The 17,990-nt window shown below is 38.6% G+C and overlaps 5 non-coding genes across 5 annotated transcripts; all 5 read right to left on the bottom strand.

Annotated features, from left to right (window-relative positions):
• Window positions 1-1,473: 1,473 nt before the first annotated feature.
• TRNAQ-CUG (transfer RNA glutamine (anticodon CUG)) lies at window positions 1,474-1,545 on the bottom strand. Its single transcript has one exon. It is a non-coding gene; the product is annotated as a tRNA-Gln (tRNA).
• A 1,239-nt stretch (window positions 1,546-2,784) lies between these two features.
• TRNAQ-CUG (transfer RNA glutamine (anticodon CUG)) lies at window positions 2,785-2,856 on the bottom strand. The gene has a single exon. It is a non-coding gene; the product is annotated as a tRNA-Gln (tRNA).
• A 3,219-nt stretch (window positions 2,857-6,075) lies between these two features.
• Window positions 6,076-6,147, bottom strand: TRNAQ-CUG (transfer RNA glutamine (anticodon CUG)). The gene has a single exon. It is a non-coding gene; the product is annotated as a tRNA-Gln (tRNA).
• Window positions 6,148-9,969: 3,822 nt separating this feature from the next.
• Window positions 9,970-10,041, bottom strand: TRNAQ-CUG (transfer RNA glutamine (anticodon CUG)). Its single transcript has one exon. It is a non-coding gene; the product is annotated as a tRNA-Gln (tRNA).
• Window positions 10,042-12,895: 2,854 nt separating this feature from the next.
• TRNAQ-UUG (transfer RNA glutamine (anticodon UUG)) lies at window positions 12,896-12,967 on the bottom strand. The gene has a single exon. It is a non-coding gene; the product is annotated as a tRNA-Gln (tRNA).
• Window positions 12,968-17,990: the final 5,023 nt, after the last annotated feature.

Raw genomic sequence — 17,990 nt, 5'->3', positions numbered from 1 at the left:
GATCCAATGACTTTAGGCAGGCATTGTTCAGTATACCACTTAGCTGTGACTGTCTTCTGCGTGTCCAAAACGACACGTTCCACAATTCCACTCGATTTGAAAAATACAGCTATCATTTTCTTCTTTACAGACCGGGATTTTCTGACAATTACGGGTGTGTCGTCATCATCAAAGACCCAAACTTTGTTTTGAGCCTTGGTCGGCAGATCGTAATAGTACAGCCAAGTCTCGTCACCTGTCACGATGTTGTTCACATACCGAGATTGTCCCTTATCAAACTTTTTTAACATCTCCCGGCACCAAGTCACACGTCGTGTCATCTGCTCTTCAGTCAGTTGATGCGGCACCCAGAGAGAACAAAGTTTCTTCACGTGCAAATGATCTTGCAGAATCGAACGAATTGCTGGTGCATTTAGGCCCAAAGTATCCTCTATCTGTTGGTAGGTCACTCGCCTGTTTTCGTCAAGCATTTTCCTCACAGCAGTAACGTTTTCCTCCGTAACTGACGTTCGTGGCCTTCCCGGCCTCTCAGAATCCTCCAGAGTGAAATTTCCCCTTTGGAATTCTCTATACCACCTGAATATCGTTGTACGATGTGGACAATCATCATCTAGTGCAAGAGTCATTTCTTCTAAGCACTGGTCTATGGTTAAACCACGCACGAAATTATACCGCAAAACTGTCCTTATCTCATTTCGTGACCACGATGCCATCGCAAGCACTTTACACTCTCACTACTAATGAATAACTGAGCCCATCGACTTGGCGCGGCGGCTACTATGCACGTATGAACATGTCTCAACATGCAGCAACAAGCAGCTTCCTGTGATTCATTGTTGCGTCATATTGCAAAACTTTCCTAGTACCCTTTGTATATCACAATGAATCTATTGAAAGGGTCCATCAAAACTAGTTACTCAACGATTTATTTGCCTAAAACATGCATCACGCCCGTGTACGGATTTTTCCTAAAGTATCTAATCCCACACATATTTATTATCCAAGTTAAAAAGCGTTTGCATTAATAGTGATTATCATATTGGAATTCTAAAATCTCTCTTTATGATTTCGGGATCACTGATGTGGAGATTTCAGAAGCGATTCAATGAGTAGTTCATCGTCCTTCCACACCAAAATATTCCAGCAGAATTTGAATTAATTATCTGACACAATCTCAATCATTATGCACTAATTGATAACAATCCGAATTCAGTATAATAGTAGTCTTAATTTCTGTGTCCTTAATCTCTGTTTGGATACAGTCATTGAAAGCAAGAGGTCTGTTTCCAAAATCATCTCTAAACCGTAAATAAACAATCAGTTAATTAAAAGGAATGAACAGAGAGTACACGTACACGAAGGAAGTACAAGAAGGGCGAACCTATTGATGAAGCACATTTTTTTTAATCAGAATCTATTAATTTTAAACGAAGAATACTAAGTTGCAGTCACAAAAAAATAAAAAACAATTAAAGGTTCCACCGAGATTTGAACTCGGATCGCTGGATTCAGAGTCCAGAGTGCTAACCATTACACCATGGAACCACGCTGGCAAGCCATTGAGAGTAGCTTGTAATCAATTGTTTTTTTAAAGGTCCCTTTCTACTTTTGGGGTTAATCATTTTTTTACCTGGATCATGTCAAAGTCAAGGTCCTTTTGTTCTGTAGCATTAATTCTGAAAATTTGCAAGAGTTCTATTTTTGAAGGAAAAATTAGAGCAAAAAGGGACTATATACCATCACAAATTACATACTAGGACAAAGTATGTGAGGGTCAGGGGAGGGCTATTCATAGGAATATTACATAACATGCTTTTTTCATAAAATATATTATATTTTTAATAAGCATAGGAGTATATGGTTTAGAGAAAAAAGCTGGATCTTCATGGTCCCATTGAACGAGTATTAGTATCCATATACAATCTACAGAAGGGCATCATAAAATTATGAAACTGATTTGTCCTTCCCCCCTCCACAAAAAGTGCGCTTTTGTCTGCTCTTTCGCGTTGGACCAAAATGCAGCATACTGAGATTTAAAGACAAGAGGAAGAAACATAACTTATATAATTATTACACCCACAATCAAAACTTAAAAAATAATTACTTTCATATCAGATTTAGGGATCATATCCAGCCATAACCATTCATTTGTTAAGCATGTAAATACCATCATCATTAAATAAACTTACAAATGAACTTGGCTTCATTAAATTCTTTTGTGCTTCTCCATTGTTCAATTCTGATTAACTAATTCACTTACATGTAGACCTCTGGGTTTTACCAATTCTGGAATTCTCATGTCCTGCGTGGATGCTTTCTTCTCGTAATATAGTCTATAAATTAGAGAAATTTTAAATACGTATAGCGAAATACACCTTCGATTATAGATGGCATACAAACTATTCCAGTATGTGTGTGTGTGTGACATTGAACATCTCTGTAATCTATGTAATATTTATCTGGCTGCACACATCTGGAAAAGAGCTCTTCACAGATGATGTTAAAGACGTAATAAAGACCTCAGATTCAAGGCAATCATTTATGTTTTAAACGACTTCTACAAACAGCCTGTTCTAAAGAGTATAGTTGCAAAGTAACAAACAGGAATAATCCCACACATGTGAGCATAATTATACGTTTCACATAAATCAGAACTATTTATAATAAATCATTTTTATATTCCGACTTGTTCAAAGGAACCATTAAAAGAGCTTAAGCTCTTTTAATGTTTCCTTTGTTTAACAAAAAGTTTATTAAACACTGTAGAAAAATAGAATTGTTAACAGGTTCCACCGAGACTTGAACTCGGATCGCTGGATTCAGAGTCCAGAGTGCTAACCATTACACCATGGAACCAATGACGTATGGAAACACCAAACAAATAAAGTACATGGGATTGTATGATTCTACAATTTCTATCATCACCAAAGTGACAGAAATATGTCCGCTTGGATGTAATGTTAATATTTGTATTGTATTATGTATGTAAAACAGTTTGTTCTTGGTATATACCTATTTTGCCTAGGTTTTCATTTTATTGGACAAAGGTTAATTGGACTTGGGTAATTTTGCTTTGAGGAGCTGAATAAGGCATTGCTATCTAGAGAGACTGAAAGGATTAAGGGTGGAAGTTGCTGGTATTCGAGTGCTGGTTCCTCGGATTATGGGATTTCTGCACCTTTATGTTATGTTAATAGTTTTTGTTGGTAGTCCAAAGATGGTATTTGGAGGAACAACAGTGTATGGTAGAAGAAAGGTACATCCGCGCAGTTGGCACGGGTTTAGAAGTAGCTTTCCATGATCTCCGCTTCTGAATTGCTAAATGGCTAAAAACAACAAAACAACACAACAAGACACCATTCACAAAGACATAACACAATCCATTCGCACAAATATAAAACAATACACATTCCTGACCACTGTACACAGATTTGTACCTTCATAAAATAATGTAGAAGAGTTGAACGAATGTTTCTGGTGCTGCTTAACCTTAGACTAGTATACCTATATGACCATGGACGTTCATCGCTCGGTAACACTGGTTATAATCACAGTTATCTCCATATCGGGTGGAAAAGCCCCATGTGCGATTGCTGTCAATAACGTGAGGAACTTTTACGGGCTTTATTCACTCCGTGGTTGAATTGGTTGGTCTCAGTCGTGAACAGCAAGGTTTGTCTTACGGAAGGCCGGGATTTTCGTCCTGCCAAGCAGAAAAATTGACCAGACACAATGGGCAATTAATGGACATTTAGAAATCTTTATTGCAATAATAATAATACAATGGATACATTGCAATAAGCCCTTCACGGCCACAAGGCCAGGGGTTAACAGTAATATTACAATATGTAAGAAAAAGAAATTAATAAATAAAATATAAAAATGCATATGTGAACGAATAAAAGTAAATACAGCTCAACACTCAAAGTATAATACAATTAAAAACATCACAATGTACAAAGAATATATAGGTGGAAAACTGCAAGGTTGGTTGGTAAGCCATCTTCACGTCATATTGCTGGTTGCGGCATTAAGGTGAGCCTCAAGGAGAAGGATCAGGGACAGGAAAATACAATTTAAGGATGCGGCGTCGGTACTCCCTATTACAAGAAAACATATTACGGTCAGCATCCAAAGACAGGGCATATGAAAGTAGCTGAAATGGTAGAAGCCTATCAGATAGGTGCAGACGGCTGAGATGTGGGCACAGAGTAGGAGTCGCTGTGAGAAAAGGCTGAGTGACTCTCCAAGAGCACAGGTCCCAGAAGGATATGCCGAGATCTTGCCAGTGATCCTTTTTACAGTTGTGGTAGGGCATTTCACCCTAATCAGCTTGGGAAACCTGTGAATTTTTATCAAACTGGCCATTTCAGTTGGCCTTAACTGTGGAGGAAGTATATGTTTGTTTATGGCCCATGTATGTACATAAATTAATGTGTGTGCAGATGAGTTGGCTTTTAGGTGGCCATATTTCTCAGCGCTGTTTCCGAGACCAAAATCCAATAAACCCTCCTCGTATGGGCCACGGAGTAGACGCACGGTGGAGGTACCCCAGACTTACGGCCACCCGTCGCCAACGAATCTTAAAGTTTGCTTCTGAACGGCGTAATTTAACAATTAGCGACTGGAAAAAAGTTACTTTTCCCGACACGTTCTCTACTATGCCGTTGTGGACGGATGACGACGGTATGAAGACATACTGCGGGAAGGAATCATTCCAATGTCTTGGTCCAACAGAAAAGGGCAGGTGACTGCCGCCACCTGCCTGTTGGAGCCCTTATAACACCTCTAGACCACACTTTGAATGCTAAAAACTACCTATCCGCTGTGTTTCAGGTACCCTCTTTCCAATTAACTATCTTCCCGGATGGCACAGGTGTATTCTAGTAGGATAGTGCACCCTATCACATTGCCGGTCGAGAGCGGTAAGCCAAACATGAACATCACTTTCAGGTGCTACCCTGGCCACAGAATTCGACTTATACGAATCCCATAGAATCTCTCTTGGATTGCGTGGATACTCTACCATGGACTATCGCAGATCTACGCATTCCTGAAAAAAATTGTACAGCATACCTCCTGTAATATTAAAAGGCCTTTTAGAACCCATGCCATGCCGCGTGGGGGCGTTAGTGGTAGCAAGAGTAGAACATACCCTCTAATAGGTAGGTGGTTATAATGTTTTGACCGGACAGAGTACGTGGAAGCGTTCATCCAATTCAGCTTTAAAGTAGTGGAAGTTATTTCCAAAATATTTCTTTAAAACAATTCGATTATTATTATTCATATATTATTATTATTATTTTATTTATTTTTTTTTTTTTTGCAGCGCTATCGCGAACAGACCCACACGCACACACAGACCTTTTTTTTTTAGGTAATTATTCGACATGCTTTAGCTGTATTATGTGCTGGGTAAGTAACCATGCCATGATGTAATGGTTAGTACTATGGACTCTGAATTCGAATCTGCATGAACCTTCCATCGGCATTTTTTTTTCCCAGTTGATCGCAAAACGTGTTCCACGTTCAAATTTAATAAATATTTTGTCCTTACTTGTCCTCTGTTTTGTTAGTTGAAGATCCATTGTGATATCATATATCACAATGAATCTATGGAAAGGGCCCATCCATAGCTAGTTACTCAACGATTTATTTGCCTAAAACATGTATGATGCCCGTGTACGGATTTTACCTAACGTATCTAATCCCGCACATATTTATTATCCAAATTAAAGAGCGTTTTGCATTAATAGTGATTATCATATTGGAATTCTAAAATCTCTCTTTGTGATCCCGGGATTCTTAATTTCTGTGTCCTTAATCTCTGTTTGGATACAGTTATTGAAAGCAAGAGGTCTGTTTCCAAAATCATCTCTAAACCGTAAATAAACAATCAGTTAATTAAAAGGAACGAACAGAGAGTACAAGAGTACACGTACACGAAGGAAGTACAAGTAGGGCGAACCTATTGGTGAAGCACATTTTTTTTTATAATCAGTGATAATCAGAATCTATTAAATTGGAACGAAGAATACTAAGTTGCAGTCACAAAAAATAAAAAAAAACAATTAAAGGTTCCACCGAGATTTGAACTCGGATCGCTGGATTCAGAGTCCAGAGTGCTAACCATTACACCATGGAACCACGCTGAAAGACGATGAGAGTAGCTTGTAATAAATTAAGTTTTTAAAGGGCGCTTTGTACTTTTGACGTTAATCATTTCTTTACCTGGATCATATCAAAGTCACCATTTTTTCTGTTGCAGTAATTCTACAATTTTGCAAAAGTTCTACTTTTTTAAGGAAAAATTAGAGCATGGTGCTATATACCATCACAAATTACATATCCGCTTAGAATATACCATCACAAATTATATATTCGGTTTTTTCTTAGAATATATTATATTTTTTTATAATAAGCATAGGAGTATATGGTTTATAGGCGAAACTGGATCTTAATGGTTGCTTTGATCGAGTATTAGTATCCATATACAATCTACAGAAGAGCATCATAAAATTATGAAATTGATTTGTTCTTCTCCAAAAAAATTGCGCTGTTGTGTGGCCCTTCGCGTTGGATCAAAATGCTGAGATTTAAAGACCCTAGGAAGAAATATAAATACATAATAATTACATGCACAATCAAAACTTAAAAAAAAATTAATTTCATATCAGATTTAGGTTTCATATTCAGCTATAACCGTTCATTTGTTAAGCATGTAAATATCATTCTAAGTGCACGGTCGAAGTCAGTGGTCCTTTAGGCACCTCTTCTCCAATTGAGACTTTATCTCATGGATGTTCCCAAACTCGTGTTGTTTGGCATTACAAGAATGCATAATGGGGTGACCTGCGAGATTTCTTTTCTTTTTTTTCTTGGTCGAATTACTGTTTCAAAACTTCTGATGTCAACTTTCGTTCAGATCGTGTCAGTGAAATTATTCTTGTAGAAATGGAATTCTTTACCCACACTCCACATTAAAAATCTCGTCCTTTATCTAAACCTGTGTTTTCCAATAAATGTGCTAAGGCTGTTCAAGAGAAGAATGTTGCATATCGTAATTGTTTAGTTTCCAATTCTTCAGTTTCATTTTCTGCCTACACCAAAGCTCGCAACGATTGTAAAGCAGTTATTAATCAGTCCAAATTAGATTTTGAACATGCTAAGAATAGAAAAATTGCTTCGTGCCTTAATTGTAGCCGAGCATTCTGGTCTCTTGCCAAAGCTAATGGCCGCAATGTTTCCCCATCTCTGCTCCCACCTCTGTCAAAACTAAATGGTTCTATTGTCACTTCAGCTAAAGATAAAGATGACCTGCTAGCATTCCATTTTCCTTCTCACTCATGTATTAATGATCTTGGCAAACACCTCCCGCTATTCGCAACACTCTCCATTCAATGCTTCCTGTGGTATTCCGTCAAAAGAATGTCAGAAGGATTTTGTCGAATCTTGATGCTAAAAAAGCTCAAGGTCCTGATGGTATTTCTCCACTTGTTCTCAAAACCTGTGCTCCTGAACTTACTCCTATTCTTTGCCGCCTTTTTTCACTTTCTTATTCCAAAGGTGGTCTTCCTTCTGATTGGAAATTTGCTCATATACAGCCAATTCCTAAAAAGGGTGACAAGTCCCTCCCATCAAATTACTTCTACTCTTTCTAAAGAAATGGAGAAATCAATTAACCGCCAACTCTTAAACTACATAGAAACCTTCCATCTGATCAACGATTGCCAGTACGGATTCCGTCAGTGTCGATCCACTGGTGATATTCTGGCTTATGTTACCCATTTATGGACTAATGCAATGGAAAGGTTTGGTGAAACACAAGTAGTTGCTCTTGACATCTCAAAGGATTATGATCGTGTTTGGCATAAAGGTCTTCTAAACAAGCTTCCATCTTATGGTTTGCCAACTGTTTTTAGTAATTGGTTATCCAGTTTTCTCTCTGATCGCGCATTGAGGGTGATGGTAGATGGCTCTCTGTCTTCTAACTTCTCCACTAATGCCGGTGTCCCCCAAGGTTCAGTTCTTTCCCCCACTCTTTTCCTCTTGTATATCAATGACCTTCTTCCATTGACTGGAAATCCTATCCATAGTTTTGCCGATGATAGCACATTGCATTCTACTTTCCATTTTGAGAAACGTTGCCCTGCTCAATCAGCTTAAATTTCTCGAAAATGTGCTACCAATTCCTTAAATGCCGATCTTCAGGTAATTCTCCAGTGGGGCAAAGACAACTTAGTTGATTTCAACCCTTCTAAAACTCAGTCTTGTCGTATATCTCGCAAAAAGGATTCTTCTGCTCCTATGCTTATCTTTAGTGACACTCCGATTTCTAGGCAAAATGATATATCTCTTTTGTGGATTACCCTGACTTCTAATTTCTCTTGGCACAAGCACATTACAAATATTGCTTCCTCTGCATCTAAAAAACTTGGTTTTCTCTTTCGCTTTCGGCGTTACATTTCTTCTAAACAGCTGTTCACTCTGTACAAATCGCAAATTCGCCCTACCATGGAATATTGTTCCCACATCTGGGGTGGTGCCCCCAAAACCTCTCTCAGGCTTCTTGATTCCATTCAGAAGAGGGCAGTTAGGTTAATTAATGACTCCTCTCTAACAGAGTTTCTCCACTCGCTGTCCCATAGACGTACTGTTGCATGCTGCATGCATTTTCTACAGATACTTCCTTTTCTGCAGATACTTTCTGCTGGATGCATTTTCTACAGATACTTCCATGGGCACTGTTCTTCTGAATTGGCTTCTATAATTCTCTCTCAGTCTTTCAAAACAGTCCGAACACGTGCCGCCACCAGCCAACCTCCATTTACTGTCCAACTTCAAACCCCCAGAACCAACTTTTCATCTTCCTCATTGATTCATTCAACTGGAGTTTTCTGGAACAACCTTCCTTCATACGTATTTCCTAAAAATTACAGTCTACAGAAGTTCAAGTCCAATGTCAACAAATATCTTCTTCTTTCGTCTTCTCAACCTCTGACCCAAGCACAGTACTAAGTATTGTAGGTTCTAAAACCTCTTGTGTTTGGGGTTTTCATTAAAAAAAAAATGTAGATACCATCATTAAACAAACATACAAATGAACTACTTGGCTTCATTAAATTCTTTTGTTCTTCTCCATTATTCAATTCTTCTTAACTAATTAAATTACATGTACAACTCCGGTTTTTACCAATTCTGGAATTCTCATGTCCTGCGTGGATGCTTTATTCTCATAATATAGTCTATAAATTAGAGAAATTTGAAATACGTTTAGCGAAATACAGTACCAAGTTCGATCATAGATCGCACTAAGGATTAGTTATCATCCAAACAGCATGTCAACCAGAGTATTCAGTCCTTAACTAGCTGTTTTTTTATTAAAAAAATGTTGTTTTTTGCTGTTTCACCATTCATTATAATTCATTTAATCTAAAAACCATTAGCTAAACTGCTTTTTTTATATCTGAAATTTATCCGGTATTTTTTGTTATTTTCACATCTATTTTTAATTTCTAAAAGTATGAATTTAATATATTTAATATTTAATGATTTAGCGTGTGTGTGTGTGTGCGCGTGACTTTGAACATCTCTGTAATTTATGTAATATTTATCTGGCTGCACACACTGGAAAATAGCTCTTCGTAGATGATGCTGAAGACGTAATAAGTCCTCAAATAAAAAACATAACAATAAATAAAAAACTAAGAGGTCGATGACATCAGGGTGACCACTCAAGTGAACTTTTATGTTTAAAAAGTGCATCTACAAACAGCCTGTTCTAAGAGTATAGTTGCAAAGTAACAAACAGGAATAATCCCACACATGTGAGCATAATTATACGTTTCACATAAATCAGAACTATTTATAATAAATCATTTTTATATTCCGACTTGTTTAAGCTCTTTTAATGGTTCCGTTGTTTAACAAAAGGTTTATTAAACACTGTAGAAAAATAGAATTGTTAACAGGTTCCACCGAGACTTGAACTCGGATCGCTGGATTCAGAGTCCAGAGTGCTAACCATTACACCATGGAACCAATGACGTAGTGAAACGTCAAACAAATAAAGTACATGGGATTTTATGATGTGCAATTCCATGTACAATTTCTATCATCACCAAAGTGACAGAAATGTGCCCGCTTGGATTTAATGTTAATATTTATATTGTATTATGTTTGTAAAACAGTTTGTTCCTGGTATATACCTATTTTGCCTAGGTTTTCATTTTATTGGATAAAGATCCACTAGGGAAATTTTTTTCGAGGTGTTGAATAAGGCATTATTATCTAGAGACTGAAAGGATTTTCTCACTCGTTCTCTCTGTAATTTTCGCTAGCCCCCTTTTTTTTAAGGATGAAGTTGCTAGCATTCGAGCGCTGGTTGCTTGGGATGCGGGATTTTTTGCACCTTTACGGTAGGATTCTGCCTTTGGATGTATGCTGAATGGTTGATGCAAGTGTTCGGGGTAAGTGCGAAAGCAAGTGGTAGAGTTACCACTTCAGAAATTACCAGTTCAGAAGAAGACCGCCCGTAGAAGAATATACAAGAAAGACATGCATCAGAAACTGAACGTCTGTGAGACAAAGCTGAGCGACTACATAAGACATGGATCATTAATTAATCTGACTGCATTGAACAGAGTCAGAAGCTTGAAAAAAAAAGGATGTTGGGGATCCACCTCAAATGTGGGAAGAATATTCCATGGTAGGTCGAATTTGAGATTTGCACCGAGGGGGTAGTTCTTCAGGTGAAAGGTAAATCCGAGAGTGAAAAAGAAAATACCGTTTCTTGATTCAGAAAAACTAATATCTTTGATATTTTTCTAGAAATACGAGTGTCATTGAAGGTGAGAATAGAAACAGTAGACTCATCTTTGAAAGGAATAAGGCAGCACTGAGCTTTAAAAAGATTTTCTAGATTAATTAGATTTCTTCTCTCCATTGAGGAATTACCTGGAGATCATCATTTAAGAAATTGGTACGGATACTGTACTGGAGATGTTGAACCTGCTCGTGCAGGACAAGGTTTCGCAAATTGGAGAGCAGTGTGTAGCTTGCTATCGACAGAAAAAGTATGCGTATTATTTCCGGTCAGTAAAAGGTGATTAATATACAAGAAGAAAAGAGTGGCAGAAAGAACTGCCACTCTTTTCTTCTAGAAAACTAGCACCATTACCCTCAACGAGCAATCAGAGAAAAAAAAGTGATGCCCAATTCAGAATCCTAACCATTACATGACAGAACCACCAGCAACTTCAGAACTAATTTCTTGATTAATACTAAATTGACACTACATAGCAACATTTCTTTGGTTTTCATTTACTTAATAGAGAAATCAGATGGTCTGAAGAAATCGTATTACATAATAACCACTGACCTAGTTTATTATAAACGGTTCTATAACTCAGATCTTAATGAACCCACATAAAAACACAAAATACTGATTGGTTGCAGTAAATATACAAATTTTAAAAACTTATCAAGCTGGGACGATCTTTAATTATCATTTCGCAATGTTTGGTAAAGCCAGGAGACAACGTTTTTATAATATCGCATTACTTTAAAAATTTTAAGATTTGCATTAAACTTCTGTAATTCGAACTTTGGTCCCTTGAGGTATACCGACCAACTTTCAACTCAGCCTAAGCGTTGAAGATAGCCCTCCTAATTGTGAATTTTTCATAAATAATTAATTACTGCAGAAATAATTGATATAGAAAGAGAACAAGATCTAAACACGGATTGTTGGGTTCCAGGTCCAGAAAGCTTATCCTTATAAAGGATTGTCATTATAAAGGATTCCATGGTGTAAGCACCATGGAATCCTTTATAATGACAATTCAATTAACCCGCAATTAAGTATATTTTATGCAATTTTGTTGTTAGTTATTTCTACGTAAATCAGGATCAAAGTTTGATTTATTTTGTTGAAGAAATTCTTATGTTTTGCAAAAGTTTGAGTTTTATCAGCGGAACGTTTATAAAAAAAAGCTTAGTGTTGATATTCCATAATAAATTAGTTTACACTATTTATTATGGAATACCAACATAACCAAGTTGATGTATGCTAACGTTACAATTTTCCAAGAAGAAAGTCAAAATTCAGATTTAGGTGAGTTATTTTCAGGAATATCGGCTCGGCTACCATGTAGCCGATGTTTTGCTGAAAATAATGAGAGTTAATGTATAATTATAAGGAGACCACACTTCCCCTGGAGAAACGGTGGAAGAAAGAGCGTAGGACTCGAACATTGCAGACTGGAACCGTTGAAACCAACTAACCATAATGACTCTTTAGCTAATAATCGTTAATGTCCTTTAACCGTAATTTTAAGCCTTTGCCTATAATACAAAACAGTTCTCAATTTTTAGATAACTGTATTTCGCAAACTGATAAATTTACATCAGAAGCTTTTTGCTTTTCTCTCTCACTCGTTTTTTAAAGGTCCGCGGAAAAACAGCGACTGGGAAAAATATATGATGCACAAATAATAGAATTCAATGGTTTTATTCCAAAAATGAAACTTTTCAATCTAATTTTTAAGCTCAGATTTTTAAGATAATTTTTGAAACCAGATTTTTCTGTTAGGAAAATCATTAACAATGTCATCAAAATTTGTATTTTGGGTACGTTAATGCTGGAATAAATGTGGTGGAAATAATTTCAAAACAAAATTTACAGAAACGCTTTTGAATTTCTATAAAAACAAATACAAAAAGATAAAATTAATTAATTAAAAACAAGAGCATTTTAATACGTTTAATAAAACGCATTGAACATAAAACTTCCGGGCCTATACGGATATTTATAAAATAACATAATTTTTCATCAAAGTCTGTTCAGGAATATTTATTCCCCCAAACTCTGGAAATAAAAATAGAATATTTACGCAGGTTCCACCGAGATTCGAACTCGGATCGCTGGATTCAAAGTCCAGAGTGCTAACCATTACACCATGGAACCGGTGTTCAACCCACACACGAAATTAATAATCTTCATAATAATCTTCGTGGTACACCATTCTTATCCACTTGAGAAAAAAAGATGACTGTTAATAGGTTCCACCGAGACTTCAATTCGGATCACTGGATTTAGAGTGCTAACCATTACACCATGGAACCACTTGTATGAAACAACACACTAAAATACTGTTATTTGTTAAATAATAGATAAGTTTTTTTTTGCAAGATACACGAGCATAATACCATTACAAAACCATTAATACACCCTAATAACATTAGAGGATCAATCACTCATCCTCGTTGATCAACTAAAGTGATTAGACACTTGAGACAAGTATCTAATCACTCAAGAGAAGAAAGGTAAATTAGCATGAAAAAAGGCCTCACTGAGAAGTCGGATCGCTGGATTCAGTGTTAGCCATTACAACAACGGACCACTTAGATTATATATTAATAAAGACAATCTAATTGGAAAAACTGACTTCTTAAATGTGATGCATTTGTCGAGGCAATAATTAGTGATCTCTGAAAAATATTCAGTTTAATTAAAAGCATTCGGCAGAATGGTTTCATGATTTTATATGCGAAAACGTAGGGGAGAAAAAGTAGTAATAAAACAAAACAAACGTACTCGCATTAATATTAGCAGCTAGATCAGAATATTAAACTTAGTTGTCGAGTGGTTTGAATCTTTATTAAATGCCAACAGCTGTCGAGAGGTTTTAGTATTTATTTGAAGTGAACTGGTGTATGTAACATTCACAACTGGTTTGAATATTGCTTGGTCATCAGAGGGCAAAAGATTTATGTTACAAAAATAAAGAATCATACCAAACACGATTTCAAAAGTTAAGGAATTGAGGTGCCCATCTATGAAAAAAAGTGAAGTGAGAACAATTTCAACAGGGATTTCTGAGAATAATGAGGAAACTTAAAGGTATAAGCAGTCCACACTTTAGTACTAAAACGGAGGAAGTACGAAAAAAGAGGTTTCGTTAAATTTCAGTAAAATTATATTGAAAAATACTAACGTGTCAGTGACTGACACGTTATTATTTTTCAATATGATTTTACTACAATCTACACCAATGAGCCAAAACATTATGACCACCTACATAATATGATATTGGCCCTCCACGTGCAGCCAAAATAGCTCGTACCATGCGAGGCATGGATGCTACAATATTTCCAAATGAGTCTTGTGGTATCTGGTACCAACACGTAACCAGCGGATCCTTTAACTCCTGTAAGGTCCATGGTTGAGACGCCGCAGATTGGAGTTGCTGTTCCAACACAAACCACAGATTCTCGATGCGATTCGTGTCTGCGGAATTTGGAGGACAGAGCAGTAAGTATTTTTTTAAGTATTTAAGCGGACCTCAGGGTTCCCCCCATTAGCCGCTTTTATGCTTCTTGTGGTGAAGCTTGCGCCATAACCAGTCATGTGTGTGTGATGTTTGTTGTGTGTAAATTTTGTTCTGCTGTCATCGTGACGGGTGCCTAGCATCTTACGAAAAGTCCCAACCTGGTATCAGAATCAGCAAAAAAGCGAAAGCTCCTCAAGACATTCTTTTCTTCGTTGAGGAAAGAGTCCAAATATCATGAATCAAATTTCATCCCATCAAACTATTAATAGGGAAAGATTCATCATTAACAAATATACTGTATGTACTATGTACAATCAATATGAAGTCTTAGTCGGCTTCAATAGTTCACCAAACAATACACCCAAAAGGATAATCCACTGGAGTAGCATTACCAAGGAACAAAAAGTAGAATCTTCAGAGGCAGTAGAAATCCAGTACAGTAGTTCTAATATATAACAATAACATTGTTACCATCTAATACAAGCAATCACTGTGAGAACTCGTAGTTAAAGTCACTTTTCCGTACATCAACCCTCGAAGTACAAAGAGTCACAAGAACAACAGTCTATCTTGGGTTAACTGATCGAAGTTCATCTCTCCTTTTGAAAACACGTGTAGCAAATGTATTAAGAGCATTAAATGCAACCTGAGATCGAATAAAGGTTTATTTTCACTAGTGAAGTGTCCTGCAGTAAGTTGAAGTTCTTGTCTATAGTCCAAAAAGCAGTAACAATCAAATAAGATATGATCCACGTTCTCTTCAGCCCCACACAGACAAAGTGCAGTAGGACACAAGCCAGGAAGTACCTGGAAGTCTTCCTTACGTTCTGCAAACCAGTCTCGAACAACCTGGGTGATGTGGCATGGCGCATTATGCTGCTGAAAGGTGGCGCCGCCAGAGGGGAAGACCGTTGCCATAAAAGGGTGTACCTGGTCAGCAATGATGTTTAGATAAAGTTTAAAGTGTAGTTAGGGTTAAATGGCTCCAGGGGTTCTCCCCCCCATCTCCGGTTAGTTTACATTGTAAGGTGATACAGTACGCTGTAAAGGCCAGAGATTTAAACGTGTATGGATAATGTTTAAGTGTGGTGTTTTGTACCGTTGTTCTTCTGCCATTTAGCCGCCAGACCTCTGCTGAGGCTCGACATTGCCCCAGTTTCACCCCGTGGAGGCAGACCAGATACCCAATAGTCTTTAAGTTCACTCTGTCAGGTCCTGCCACCTCATTTCCTGAGATTTCAGTGGCTAGGACTTACAAAAAAAAATGATATTTGTTATACGCGCGCAGTTTATATTCGATTGATGGGGACAGCGCTAGATATAAAAGAGGCCGATTAGTTGGCGAAAATTTGGTTTTGGGCTAAAGTTTGACTCGTGGGGTGGAATGCTAGGTAGCAGGAAGATGGGGGAGAATGATAGGAAGAATGGGGTAAATAGTGGAGACGACCCCAGTGAAAATCTGTGGGGCATGCCCATGCCCCACCAGAGGGAAAAATAGGGGGGCCAGTGCAGGAGGAGACGGAAGGCCATCACCAGGTGAGAAGAAAGTGGTGAGCAAAGCAAGGGAGCCGGCTCAGGAGGTCGCCAATATGGCACAAAGCAGCATGTATACTGCAAGTTGCATCAAAGTGGTGAATGTTATTCTTCACGGCTGCCATTTGTGGATTTGTGCTTGATCAGTTGTTGCCAGGAAGCGTCTATAGATTACACAGTTTTGTGAGGTTGTGATGTCATTTGGTGCGGCTACCAATTGTGGAAAGTTGTCTCTCCGTTGCGATTTGGTAAGATTGTCTCCAGCCGGGTCTATGTTTGGCTCTTTATCTAGTTTATAAGTACGCTGTCTGTGGGTCAGCGCTTGCTAGGTAGCATCGTCGTCAGTGATTGTCACGCCTAGGTTAATACGAAGGCATGTATCTGTGCGTTGTCTGGTCTGTGATTTAGTCAGTTCAGATTGGCAGTGAGGTGTTTTCCTTGTGTTTTCGGAATGAGGTGTTTTCTTTCAGGTAGTTTAGTATCATCTGCCGGGCAGTCTTGCAGGCAGGAGAGTGTTTAGGCTGGTTTTACTGCTTATGGTTGGGGCTCTGGGAAGGTTCTTCTTCTGCAAAAGAGGTCTTGCGCGTACTTGGTCAGCGCCTTGTAGCTGTGTTCCTCCTCTAGCAAGTGGTGCTCCTGGTTCAGTGGCACATATTGTATTTCTGTGATCAAGCGGCAGCGTAGATCCTCATATAATTCGCAGTGGTGCATCAGATGCTACCATGTTTCTGTCTATCCACAGTGGCAGAGAGGTGTGTTACTGAGTCTGAAGTAGGTCAATTTTTGGCGGATGGCGCCGTGGCCAGTGAGCAGATAGGTGAGTAGCAATTCTGGTGATAACCAGTCTGGGTATTTTGGGTAGATGACCTGAACCTGTGGTATGAATGTCTGGGTTATTGAGCCCTTTGGAGAATTCTAACAGCGTGTTTGCCAGATTTGCTGTAAGTGTGTAGTTAGCCTCTTTTTCTCTGTTTTGATTTCGTTTGTCAGGTGTATTGTAAAATTTTGGCAAGTGGCAGTGTTGCCCTTGGAGAGGTGGCGGAGGAGACCACAGCGGACTATTTCCCGGCCCAAGGGAAGGGCACCCATGAATGCTTGAAGTGCATGGGTGCTTACCGTGTTACAAGCTCTGGAGGTGGTAACCGGGATGTGGCTTTGTGTTGCTTCAAGCTTTCGTCTGTTTGTTGCAGTAGTTGCTTTTTGGTACAATGCTCCAGCTGCATATAAGGCAATTGGTAGAAAGACAGCTTTGTAGTGGAGGGAAGGGTTTTCTTTCTCAGGCGCCATTCTTTACGGGTGGCTCTAGCGAAGAGAGACGAGTACTTTCTGATTTTGTTGCATATAAAGTTGATATGGGGAGTGAAAGATAGGTGCATGTCTAAGATGATGCCAAAATGTTTCAGCTCAGTTTTTAGCTTGATCGTGGTGCCCTGAACGTTTATTTGTAGAGGTCTCCTGATGTCCAGGGTCCCTCGAAGTAATATTGAGTTTGTTATGATCGGAGATATTTGTTAAATGATTTTGGTTTGCCAATTTTTGCCTGGTGGCGAGCGCCCGGTTTGGGGTGGTTTCTAGCTGGGCCCTGTTGTGTTCAGCGAGCATCAGAATAAGGTCGTCGGCATACGCTTGGGATTTTACGTCTCCAAGGTCTAGATTCAGGAAGCCATCCAGGACCACGTTTCATAGGAGCGGGTCCTGGACAGACCCTTGTGGGCATCCTCTGTGAACTGGTCTGTATACGGAGCTGTACAGGGTTTCTACTCTGACTGATCTCTTTGTAAGGTTAGTGCTGATGCACTTATAGAGATTGGTTGGCAGGTTAGCTTCCCGGAGTTTTATACCATAGGGTGTCAAACGCCCCGGCAAAATCGACCGCAATGACGAGGAAATATTTCCTGTTTGTTGCTGTAGCACTTCCGATGATGTTTTCTAGGGCATCCGTTGTTGCGTATCCCGTCACCAGCACTCCAATTATCGGCGAGTTGTGCCGCAGTCGCCCTTCTGTTGTCACGTACCATCCGGGAGAGCCTTCGCGCACCTCGAACATCGATGAGCCGTGGTCGTCCAACAGTTCGCCAGCGGTTTGTGGGTTTCCCCTCCTCGGACCACTTTCGGAAGGTACTA

The sequence above is a fragment of the Mastigoproctus giganteus genome, chromosome 9 (assembly GCF_048544385.1).
Source record: "Mastigoproctus giganteus isolate SK-2022 chromosome 9, ASM4854438v1, whole genome shotgun sequence".
Lineage (NCBI taxonomy): Eukaryota > Metazoa > Arthropoda > Arachnida > Uropygi > Thelyphonidae > Mastigoproctus > Mastigoproctus giganteus.
Note: the sequence above shows the minus strand (reverse complement) of the source record. Positions and strands in the feature narration are given on the sequence as shown.